Raw genomic sequence first — 12,954 nt, 5'->3', positions numbered from 1 at the left:
GGTAAAAGTGAAAGTAATGTTAAAAATTTGTTATTCGTGTGACTGTAAAGATTAAATCATGGTGAATATGTGTTAAAGGTTGAATGATGTAGTTAGGCTCTCTGACGCTACACTTTAGAGTTAGCCACTTTCAGAATAGTACCTCAGGGTCTAGAGTTGAAATAAGGGTGTGTTAAGAGGTCTCGTATGTTGAATTTTAACACGTTAGTGTTTTGATTGTAGGAGGAAGTGTTGAACACATAGACAGAAACACATTCGTGTTTGGTGTTTTTACAACACATGTCAGAGAGCACGGGGAGAGATAATTAAAATAGTCATGAATGAAATAAGAATGTTAAGAAAAGTATATTCTATATGTTATTTTCAATGTCATTCTGTAACATTTCATTAAACTAGTTTTCCTTCCAGATCTCTGGAAGGAACCAGAATTGAATAAAGCTCCTGTTTTGATGCAGTACAGATGAAAAAGAAAAAAGATTGTTGTATATTCCGGGAGCTGCTATTGTAACAAATTTCTTTCTTTTAAAATTTTCTAGTTTCTAGCTAAGTTATGATTGTTAAAGGTTGGCCTCGCGTTACTTTCTAGAGCTAAAAGTTTTCAACAAGGTCGTTTTAGACCTCAGTTTCAAACTAATTAACTCTGGCGGGAAGTATGTAAGGATCTTAAGTTTTACTAACGTTTATTTTATTTTAAATCTTTACTATCACTTCTTATTTTCTACTTCCGGCCAGAATTATAAGCGTGAAGGAGTTTATGCAAAGTTGTCTGGCGAATGCCAAGTATTTAAGTGTGGCCTTTTTGCCAAGCAGAAGAGAGGAAGCCGTGAGTTCGAAGCAGGCCGCTTACCTTAGAAGTTACGCAGTTGCTACTTTGCCTTCCAGGCCAGAGGTTTTAATCCTCTTGATAAATTAAACGTATTGTAGTGTTCACAGTCTCTGTGCTACATACGCTTCCTGTTATTATAAGGCCAATCTTATTCTAAAGTTAAATTAGAGTTTAGTTTTATTTTGATATCTTTTAAGTTAGACCCCGAGTGGAGGGTCATTGTATTCCGAAGTACGGAAGTCATTGTATATAAAGAAAAAAAATAAAGGGTTTTGTATACCCTTCGTCTGTATCCTGTCTACTTACTACAATTAGTGAACATAGCTTTAGTAAGCTCTCTGTTCTAGTCAGGTCATTGTATGTTTCCGAAGAAGGTTAGAAGAAACATTGAACCTGATAGATTGATTTCGGCTTTGTAACTGATAATTATTACTTGCAAATTATTGTCTTGCTGGTGAACTACTAACAAATCTTTGTATTGTGAGTTAGGGTTAACAACCTTCGCTCTCACTACTGCCTGCCTTACGGAAATCGGCGTAAAATGCGGCCGATGCTATTCGCACCAGCGGTGCGTTTAGCCGCTTATGCTATTCGCACCACCATTGACCACGCACGTGCTGTTAGATCCATAACGGATTCTACGTACGCGAACCGCCTAAGAGATGTAGTGAGTCTTTTTTTTTTTTTAAGGCGGGTTATTACCTTTGCGTAGTTTATCATTTTTTAAGCGTTGGAGACTCTAAACTTTTAGAACCATTTTGCTTTCTAAAAGTTTAAAAAGCAAAATTGGTTCCTTTTCTTATAAAAAGAAGGAAAGAAGGAACACATTTCCTTTTATTAAAGTATATATAAAAAGAGGTAGATTGTTCGCAATGTTTATCGTTTTCCTGAACGGTTGAAATAGTTTAAATGAGTGATTTGGGGGGGGCGGACAAAATCTTGTTTACATTTTTTTGATTTTCTTAGAATACATTTAGCTTCAAAGATGTGTTTTGCGCAATCAAGACTTTAATTCATTCCTCTTTGAAAATCTTCGTCCGTGGAAAGATAATAAAAATTAGACAGAGGTTTTCTGTGTAGAATATTTAGACATGAAATAAGCGATTAAATCAGCTATTAAATGACTAATTAATCACATAATACTTGTTAATAACAATTCTGTATGTCTGTTTATTTTTTATGGAAATATTTGGCATTTTCATGACACATAAAGTACTTCAAAGAACTTAGAAGTATTAGTTCAAGCACATTAATAAACTGAATTGAAATAAATATTGGGATGTAATTTAGAAGACAGAAAAAAATTAATGTAAGAGATTTAGATTTAAAAATTTGCACACAGAAATGATTTATCAGATTGTATAAGGTTTTATTTCATAAATAACTTTGATTTTGAAATATGGCATTTGAACCTATAAACATGAGTGGATACTGAAAAAATGATGAATATATAAGAATATTATAATTTTTAGTAAGTTTTCTTATTGAATAATAAATTCTGGCAGTCCTTTGCTATAAGGCGTCTAAGTTTGCATAAAAATTCCTCTGTTAAATAAAAGAATTTAAGTAATTTCTGTAGCCTTTTTGTCAATACACTAAAGATTTTTTAACTAATTTCTTGTCCTCGCTTGCAATCAGAACCATCATTAAATCCCTATTTTATCGAATCATTTCCTAAACATTATCATGTATATAGATTGACATCGTCTTTGTAACTGATAATTATTACTTGCAAATTATTCTCTTGCTGGTGGACTATTAACAGCCCTTTCTATTGCTGAGTTAGGGTTAACAATCTTGGCTCTTACTATCGCCTGCCTTACGGAAATCGGTGTAAAATGCTGGTACCTGGGCTGATTGTGCGTATGCGCGAACGTAGGTGGTGTAAATAGGCTTTTAGCTATTCGCACCGTCGGTGCGATTAGCCACTGCGGTAAAATGCTGGTACCTGGGCTGCTTGTGCGCACGCGCGAATCATGTATATAGATTGACATCGTCTTTGTAACTGATAATTATTACTTGCAAATTATTCTCTTGCTGGTGGACTATTAACAGCCCTTTCTATTGCTGAGTTAGGGTTAACAATCTTGGCTCTTACTATCGCTTGCCTTACGGAAATCGGTGTAAAATGCTGGTACCTGGGCTGATTGTGCGTATGCGCGAACGTAGGTGGTGTAAATAGGCTTTTAGCTATTCGCACCGTCGGTGCGATTAGCCACTGCGGTAAAATGCTGGTACCTGGGCTGCTTGTGCGCATGCGCGAAAGTAGGTGGTGTGAATAGCCTGTTAGCTATTCGCACTGTCGGTGCGATTAGCCACTGCGGTAATTATTCATGCTCGTTCTGGATGAGTATCTTTAGTGCGAGCCATTGCAATCTTGAGCCTGGAGTCGGGGTTAGAAGCCTGCTTGTATTGCTGGTAAATTTGGTAAATTTCAGTAATGAACCCGGTGAATTCTTCAAAGGATTGTTTTTCTATGTCTCTGTTTACTGATTTTCGTTTATTTTTGGAGGATTGGTCTTCTTTATCGTTATTATAGATTTCTTATTTATAGATTTCTTGAGGAATTTCCTGTCGTTAACCGTGTTTGGGTTGCTCTGGGTAATCGCTCCGTATGATTGGTTGTACGGGGCAGTGCCCAAATTACGTGATTTGCGGAATTCCGAGGATGGACGGCAAGAGTGACGGTCGCTCGTGTGACGAGCTCCCGCCAACTCAGCTTAATTCGGGGAATTTTAATGTCGATAATGATGTTATTGATGCGAATATGTGTGATATTAGGGATCAGACTCCCCCTGTGCAATCTGCGTCACCAGATGACGAACGAATGCAACTCATCATTCAATTTTATGACCTCAAGCAACAGTTCGAGGCAATCCAGCGCCAGAAGAACTTTATGAAAAGAACGCCTTCGCCCCTGGACTCAGCTGGATATGAGCAAGTGCACCAAGCGGGTAAGACCCTTTTTCATAAAATCAACGACATTGCCAATATCTTAGATGTCCCAACATATATTCCGCCCCTTCAAACGGCCGATGGCGCACAGATGGCTTACACTGACTCAGAAAAGGCGAATGTCATAGCTGACAGCCTTGCAACTCAATTCACACCAAACCACGACTTCTACTGTAACCGCCCGGTTACACAGGGGCGCATACAAGCACGGGTTAAAGATTTTTTAACACAACCTATCACAACTGAACTCAGGCCAACGGACCCTACTGAAGTCAACGTTTTCATTGACAAACTGAAACCTGACAAGGCACCTGGCATAGATTCTATTTCGAATAGCATGATCAAAATTCCCCCCCCCCTACGTTTATCGTATGGATCACGGTACTCATAAATTTAATGCTCAGGAGAAGCTATTTCCCCGACTGCTGGAAAATTGCAGCAGTCGTCCCCATTCCAAAACCGGGACAAAATTTAAACTTGCCCGTCAATTACAGACCCATAAGTCTGTTATCTTCTCTCTCTAAGATCTATGAATTTGTCTTACTTAATCGCCTGAATGAATTCTGTCGGGATCAAAATTTACTAATCCCGGAACAATTCGGCTTCCGACATAAACACTCCACGGTACACCAGTTACTCCGTGTAGTGGAATTCATTCATGAAGGCTTTCGTAAGCGAGAGAAAACTGGAATTGTCTATCTAGACATTGCCAAAGCCTTTGACAGGACTTGGCATGACGGGATTATTTACAAGTTCATGCGGCTTGTTTTTTCGGCCCATCTCATTAAAATTATTAACTCGTACTTGACCGGACGCAGTTTCCGCGTGCGAGTTAACCACGAATCCTCCTCTCCCCGCCCAATCTATGCTGGGGTGGCTCAAGGTAGCCTCTTCGCCCCTGCAATCTTTAACCTTTATGTAAATGATATTCCTAAGGCCCCAAATATCGATCTTACGCTATACGCAGACGATACAGCAATCATTTCACAACACTCCAACACCCTCCAGGTAATCTCACAACTGCAGAGTTACCTTTCGACCTTAGAACTCTGGCTCGGTCTGTATAAAATAAAAATCAATGTCGCAAAATGTGCTGCCACTATGTTCATCCGAAGAAACATCCCAAGTTTACCTAATTTCATGCTCTTCGGTGAACCCATTCCTTGGGTCTCTTCTTACAAATATCTAGGTGTTTTACTAGACTCAAAACTAACTTGGCAGCCTCACATTCGCAAAATCATAGCGGGTGCGACAGCTGTCAAAACCGCCCTACGCCCCCTTTTAGCTAGTAATAGCGACCTGTCAACTGATAACAAAATCTTGCTCTACAAATCAATGATTAGGCCGGTTCTTACGTATGCGTGTCCCGTATGGGGCCCATGTGCACTGACTAACAGAAAACATGTCCAAATTTTTCAATCTAAAATGCTTCGGCAAATTCTAAAAGCTCCGTGGTTTGTACGAAACGAAGAGATTCATAACGACCTCAAAATTATGCCCATTATTCGCTATATACAGCGACTTTCGGAAAAATTTTTCAAAAATATTCAACGTGTTGCAAATCCTGTGCTTCATATGCTACCCGTATACGATCCTGCTGTTGCTTCTTCCCGGAAAAGACCCAGAGCGGTTCTTAACAGGGAATATTCAGCTCTGCCATTTAAACGGGCTAGATATGAGCGCACTGATAGCCACGTGAATAACTACCTCTCGTTCCTTAACCCCCCCGCCTCTAAAGTTCTTTAATGCACACGGCATTAACTCGAGGAACCCCCTTTAAGTTTCTTTAATAAGAAACATCACAGTCAAATAGGACTGATTTAAAATACTTTAACCTATCAAATGAAATAAAACTGTAAAAGATTTTTAACTTATAGCTTCTCTCTTCCTTTAAAAAGGAACTTTCCTAGGCGCTTAACAGCGTCCTTTTTGGCCTTTAAAAACCGCATTGAATAGCGGTCAAAAATGAAACTTCTCCCTCCCAGCTGATCACTGGCAGAACTACTTTTTCGACCTGTAAACAGGTTCCCCCCTCCCTCCCACCTCGAAGAACGCGCATCGGAATTCCCCTGCGTTTTCTTCATCTGACGTATGCTAAAAATGATTATCAAGGTTCAAGTAAACTTCACCTTTTATTTTTCTAGTCAAATTTTTATGGCTGCCCCTATCTAAATTATTCTGGCCCTTTTTCGGCGCAAAATTAAGACCTTCTGAGTTTTTTGCCTTTTTTTGACTCAGTGTGAAAGCACTTACTCCAAGTCATTCGGCTTATCAAAATTTTTACCCTATTTGACAATCCCCTCTTTCGGATGATTTAATTTCCTTTGAAGATGTGGAGGTAAAGGCGTAATTGCCTATGAACTCCGTAAATTGCACTTCCTTGATCCTTGATCCTTACGTGATTGGCTGAGAGTAGACTGAGTGTGTTGATTTTGCATATTTGGGGAATTTTTTGGTGTTTCTTCATTAATTTTTTCAATATCTTTATTTCCTGGTCTTTTGGGACCTTCCTTTTGGCTTGTATACACGTTACACATGGGGAAACCACGAAAACGCCCATGCAGCCAGCCCGTTCGCGGGATTCGAACCTCGGACCGAACTACCCGTGTTCAGCCACTTTACTGCTCGGCCGCTGGTGGGTAGATATTAAGAGGACTCAATGCTGTATGTGTTTGTTTTGGTATCAAAAAAGAAATATGTATATATAATAACTTAAATGTTACATTTTATTTAGCATATTCAGTTTAACCATTCTATGAATGAAAAAAAATTAGAGTTATCAGTTTAGTTGTGGAAAAATATTATTCATACACAGATAAATACACTCATAAATACATTATGCAGTTTATCTTAACGTCATTTGACTGTCATCGTGCTTTCTGTGAACACATGGAAAAAGGGTGGATGTTTATTTAATATGATGACCTGTGTACAATATCCCCACAGACATAATGATTACATTCGTAGATACTAGCAAAATATAATTCTGCAGGTAAATTTATATAATTAAATGCGAAAGTCAAATTTGGTAATAAATTTTAAACACTACATTCCACAAAATCTTAGTAAATATGGATCTTAATTTTATAAAGGAAATTTTGTATGAAATATATCATGGTGCTCTGTATAGGAATGGAATGCAAATTTTAAAACTATAATAAATAAAATATTTGCTTAAGTTATATTATTCATTCATAATACAAATCATAACAAATTATAAGTACAGATAGAAAATGAAATTTTATATTTTACAAGAATTTTAGCATATTTGTTTTTTAAACGTTTCTATATTCTTAAATCATACATTTCCTAAATTTTGATTGCATTTAAATGCATGCTCTGTATTACTCTGTTTTCAAATAATATGAAAGAAAAAAGCCTTAATAATTAGAAAATTAATATTGCTGAAGGAACTGCTTTACTATCTTTGCAAAATTACTGTAACTAAATTATCCAGAACTGATAGCCTTAAGTATAATAATACAACTTAATTTGCTCGCCAAATGAATTGTGGACTTCTATGTTGCTTTCTGTACTCTGCGGTGTTGTTAGTCCTTCTTATTACTTATATGTATCCCGTGTATTAATGATATTGTATTTCTGGCATGTACCATATTAACAGTACAATAGGCTCAAATTCTAAGTAATTGACAAGGCTCATCAGCTGAACACTGGTGGTTTGACTTCAATTCCTGGAGAAAAGGCTGGTTGCATGGCCATTTTTCCATGTGTAACACGAGTTATTTAATGCAGTGAGCTACATACACATAATTTAAAACTATTTAAGCATATTTATATGCATCTGTCACAATTCACAACAATATTCAAAACCGTTGGCATTTAAATACACCTAATAAAATGCATAGAAGTTTCTATATATATTAATGAATAAATTAATTTAAGTAACCCGAAAATTCAAAATAAGTTGCATCAAATCAAAACACACTGTAAGTTTCTATACCTATGAAATAATACATTCTGATGATTATTTTTTATTTTGCCTGCATTATTGTGCATAATGCAATCGCGCAGTGCGTACCAACCATTATGCTACATAAATTTAATTATATTTGAGAGGAAAAAAAAAAAAAAACAAGAAACGAATGAGTTTCCACAGTCGCGCACAAGCTTACATTCAGCTTAAATCAATGCAAAAATCTATGTTGATCTGAGGAGAGAAAACTTCAATGACGTCACAGCCAATAGACAGCGAGAACGCATTTTCGTTTGTTTACCCCAAGTGAGCTAACCTGTTCTTTCTACGGACCTTGGGTGCGATTAGCCACTGCGGTAAAATGCTGGTACCTGGGCTGCTTGTGCGCATGCGCGAAAGTAGGTGGTGTGAATAGCCTGTTAGCTATTAGCACCTTCGGTGCAATTAGCCACTGCGGTAATTATTCATGCTCGTTCTGGATGAATATCTTTAGTGCGCGCCATTGCAATCTTGAGCCTGGAGTCGGGGTTAGAAGCCTGCTTGTATTGCTGGTAAATTTGGTAAATTTCAGTAATGAACTCGGTGAATTCTTCAAAGGATTGTTTTTCTATGTCTCTGTTTACTGATTTTCGTTTATTTTTGGAGGATTGGTCTTCTTTATCGTTATTATAGATTTCTTATTCATACATTTCTTGAGGAATTTCCTGTCATTAACCGTGTTTGGATTGCTCTTGGTAATCGCGCCCTATGATTGGTTGTACGGGACAGTGCCCAAATTACGTGATTGGCTGAGAGTAGAGTGAGTCTGTTGATTTTGCATATTTGGGGAATTTTTTCGTGTATCTTCATTAATTTTTTCAATATCTATATTTCCTCGTGTTTTGGGGCATTCCTTACTACAAGATGCATGTCCTCCTCCACTGAGGACACATTTCGCAGGAAATTCTTTACCTGTTTGATGGCACTGGAAGGATTTGAGATTCTCGGCGCATCTGACGTTTTGTCAACGAACGTTTCTTCTTAACACGTGACATAGCTAAAGCCTTTGACAGGGTTTGGCATGACGGACTTATTTACAAGCTCATGCGACTTGGGTTTCCGGCTCACATCATTAAAATTATTAGCTCGTACTTAGCCGGACGAAGCTTCCGCGTACGAGTTAACCACGAACTCTCCACTCCCCGCCCGATCCATGCTGGATGTCCTCAGGACAGTCTTGTCTCACCTCTGCTCTTCAATATCTATATCAACGCCGTGCCTAAGGCACCTAGTATCGATTTAGCTTTATATGCAGACGATACGGCCATCCTAACTCAACATAACAACATCACCACGGTAATCTCTACATTACAGAGTTACCTTTCAGCCTTAGAACTCTGGCTCGGACTGTATAAAATCAAAATTAATGTCGCTAAATTTGCTGCCACTTTATTCATCCGAAGAAACATCCCTCGTTTAGATAATCTAATTTTCTTCGGTGAACCTATTCCCTGGGTTACTACTTACAAATACCTTGGTGTTTTACTAGACTCAAAATTAACTTGGCAACTTCACATCCAAAAAATTATTGCGAATGCGGAAGCTGTCAAAGCCAACCTGCGCCCCTTTTTCGCTAAAAATAGCGACCTGTCACTTGATAACAAGATCTTGCTTTATAAATCTATCATAAGGCCTATTCTCACTTACGCGAGTCCCATCTGGGGCTCAGCTGCTCTGACTAACCGTAAACACGTCCAAATTTTTCAATCAAAATTTTTACGGCAGATATTAAACGCTCCATGGTTTATAAGGAACGGTGACATTCATAACGACCTCAAAATTATGCCCATTAATCGCTTTATACAGCGACTTTCGGAAAGATTTTTCAAAAACATCCATCTTGTTGGAAATCCAGTATTACATACCCTGCCGTTATATGATCCTGCGGTTGCCTCTTCTAAAAAGCGACCCAGAGCAATCTTACAAGCTGATTATGCTCAACTACCTTTTAAACGGCGTCGGTATTGGAATACAGACGCCCAAGTGGATGCTTTCCTCTCGTTCCTAAACCCCAACCGCCCCCGCGTTAACAATGCGTAAGGGCATTGACCGGAGGAACCCTGTTCTTTAACTCTTTAAGGCTGCTATCACACGTCACCTTGTTTCGAAAGAACAACTGTTTGGAACAATTTTTCTGCTTTGTCACAACAGCCAATCACCACAGATCGCTTTGAGGTTAACACAGGGGAAACTGGTTCTCCATTACAAACAAGCTAACAGCATTCGACGCTGATAGCTGATTGGTTGAAAACGAACAACTTGCAACTTTTTTCGAAAGGAAGGAAAAAGTTGCACGTCTTTCTTTCAATAGTAAACCAGGCAGAAAAATTGTCCGAAACAGTTGTTCGTGTGAAGCAAACGCCGTGTGATATGGGCTTAAGAAGAGTCTTCTAACGTTTCTTTAACAAGGGACAACTTATCTCCGCAGCCGCACGCGACTGCACTTAATTTCTCAATAGCTTCTTAAAAGCTTCTTTTCCACCCGCTAAACGGGTTGCTTTCGACACCCTAAGGGGACCTTTTAACGTCGCACTAAATAGCGACCAATAATTTTCTTCTCCTGCTTCAGTGTATCACACTGAACTGCTACCAGAACCCGCCCAACGGGTTTCGCCCCCAGCCCTTTTTGCCCAACTCTCCGGATTGCTCGTCCTAAGGATTTTATTTTGCTGTTGATATCAAGAATCAAGGAAATGTATTGCACCTTTTTATTCTTTTCAAAACTTTTTGAATGTTGACTCGTCTCTCAAAATTTATTCCTGGCCCTTTTTAAACACAAAATTTAATTTAAAGACTTTCTAAGAGTTTTCCTTTTTTCTCATGCGGAAGGCATTATCTGAAAAGCTTTTATTTTTATAATTAGGCTTCAAAATTTTCCCTTATTAGATGAACCCCTCTTTTGATGTAATTATTCTATCTCTGATGATGCGGAGTTAAAGGCCTAGCCTAGCGCACTCCGTAAATTAACTTCCTTGATCCTTGATTACGTGATTGGCTGAGAGTAGAGTGAATCTGGTGATTTTGCATATTTGGGGAATTTTTTGGTGTTTCTTCATTAATTTTTTCAATATCTATATTTCCTGGTCTTTTGGGGCATTCCTTACTGCAAGATGCATGTCCTCCTCCACAGAGGACACATTTCGCAGGAAATTCTTTACCTGTTTGAGGGCACTGGAAGGGTTTGAGATTCTCGGCGCATCTGACGTTTTGTCAATGAACGTTTCTTCTTAACACGTGTTCCTCAATTTCCTGTACAGGCGGTCACAAAAGTATTCGATTACCGGTACCCTATCAGAAAATGACAAGATGGCGTTTTTTCTCTCTATCTCTCTCGTATTATTCCATCCTAGGTTTTCTTCTTTCCCCATCTTGGAAAAGACTGAAAAATGGTCACTATCTCTCTTTGAATTGGGACGCCATTTTGAGAAAAGCGGACGACATCACCTTGGAGAACGGATATGACCCAAGGAGGTTAGAATATAAGGAGGAGGGTTCGCAGTTTCCTCCACTATCGGGAAATGAAACTCCACCGAACAAGCGGCGTCCATGTTTGTAACTTCAAAACATTGCATTACGTCAGTGAAACGTACGTGTTTTTAAGCTGTTCCGTGCATGTATTTTCCACTAAATATATGTAAAATTTATAATGAAATTTTACATATTTTATATATGATATCTTATAAAGATGATAATACCCGTAATTTACTACGTACAGAAAATCATTAAGAAATAGTTCGAAATCTAAATGCATGTGCATAACATTAAAGCCTTTAAAAATAGAATTTGTTTAGGTTTTATTAGCAACCTGTTGGGTGTACTTTCCAGTTTTTCCTTTAAGAAGTGATATTTCTGATTTATTCACAGTATTGTAAAATTTTAAAGAATCATTTAAAATATATTTAACCTGAAATTAATAGCAGATAATTATCTAAAAAAATAGTCACAGGTTGCATTTTTTTTAAATGAAAGTTTTAAACTCTTTTCACAACTAACAATCTTATAACAACAAGAATATAAATATTAATAAAATAAAACAGATTTATGTGAATTCAGTGATTTCAGTTTATGCGCGTTTCATATTTAAGAATCTGAAAGAAATTGCCTTGAATTAAGCTAAATTAGAGAAATATACCTATATTTTTGGATACATCTTTACACATGTTCAGTTGTGTAAATATTTTACTTACTTTTATTGCTATACTGCCCACAAATTTGTAAATTTATGCAAAAACATTTTAACAACAGAAAAGTTAGTTTATCTTGATCAAATGCACAAATTATATTCTTAACAGTTCAAAAATTTTAAATTGAATAATAATTAATACATAAAGAAAAGCATTACTTTATTTAATACCTTTAAAAACCATAAAAATAGTAACAATTGGTGTCTAATTTTTCATGAAAATTATCAAACGAATTACCTAAAACGTTCAAATTATACAGTTTAAATCCTAGCATACATCATTGTGTGTTAAGGAACAAAGATTCCAGCTATAAACAGAAACATTAAAATGTATTTAACATATTTTGATTATTATTAAGTCCCTTTTTTACATCTGGGAAAAAAAAAATCAATACTTACGCGTGAAAAGTAATCCCAGGAATCTTTTTCAAAAATCTTTTTGTGCATCCATATACAACACAAGATGACATGCTTCAAAAAGAAAAGAAAAAAAAAATATTCCAATTACAGACTTCCTTGCACAAGTCACAGCGATAACAGGAACATGGCCGCCAAGCCTCACCGTTTCAGTTGAACCTTCCCTCCTTCTATTCTAACCTCCTTGATATGACCAAAGAATATGTATTGTTGTTGCATAGACATTCTTTGATAGTGCTGTAGAAGTAACGAGAAATTGTGTACCCGTATGTATTCGTTACTCGGTGAACCAGTACTCGTTACTATCGTATCGTTACTCGTTACTTTCGGTAAAATCCGTCGGTATCCGTATCCTGAGCCTATTTTATCGGTCGTCGCATCGCATTGTATCACGTGAGCTTTTCTACCCCGCGGGAACTGGGTAGTGCTGCGATAGGGAGTTTTGCGTCGCATTTTTGAATAGAAATAATTCACTTTATTTTGGCTATTATTTTTTGGTGCACTGGATATGATTCATTATTAAATTTTCTATTGCTGTCAGGGCTTAGTTTCTAAAGTCAGAAGCGCCTACGGAAGGCCGTCAGGAAAATAGGAAAATAT

Source organism: Stegodyphus dumicola, chromosome X1 (assembly GCF_044657685.1).
Source record: "Stegodyphus dumicola isolate Sdum_Otavi_A_Nest chromosome X1, ASM4465768v1".
Taxonomy (NCBI): Eukaryota; Metazoa; Arthropoda; class Arachnida; order Araneae; family Eresidae; genus Stegodyphus; species Stegodyphus dumicola.
The sequence above is the reverse complement of the archived record's forward strand: the minus strand, read 5'-3'. Positions refer to the sequence as shown.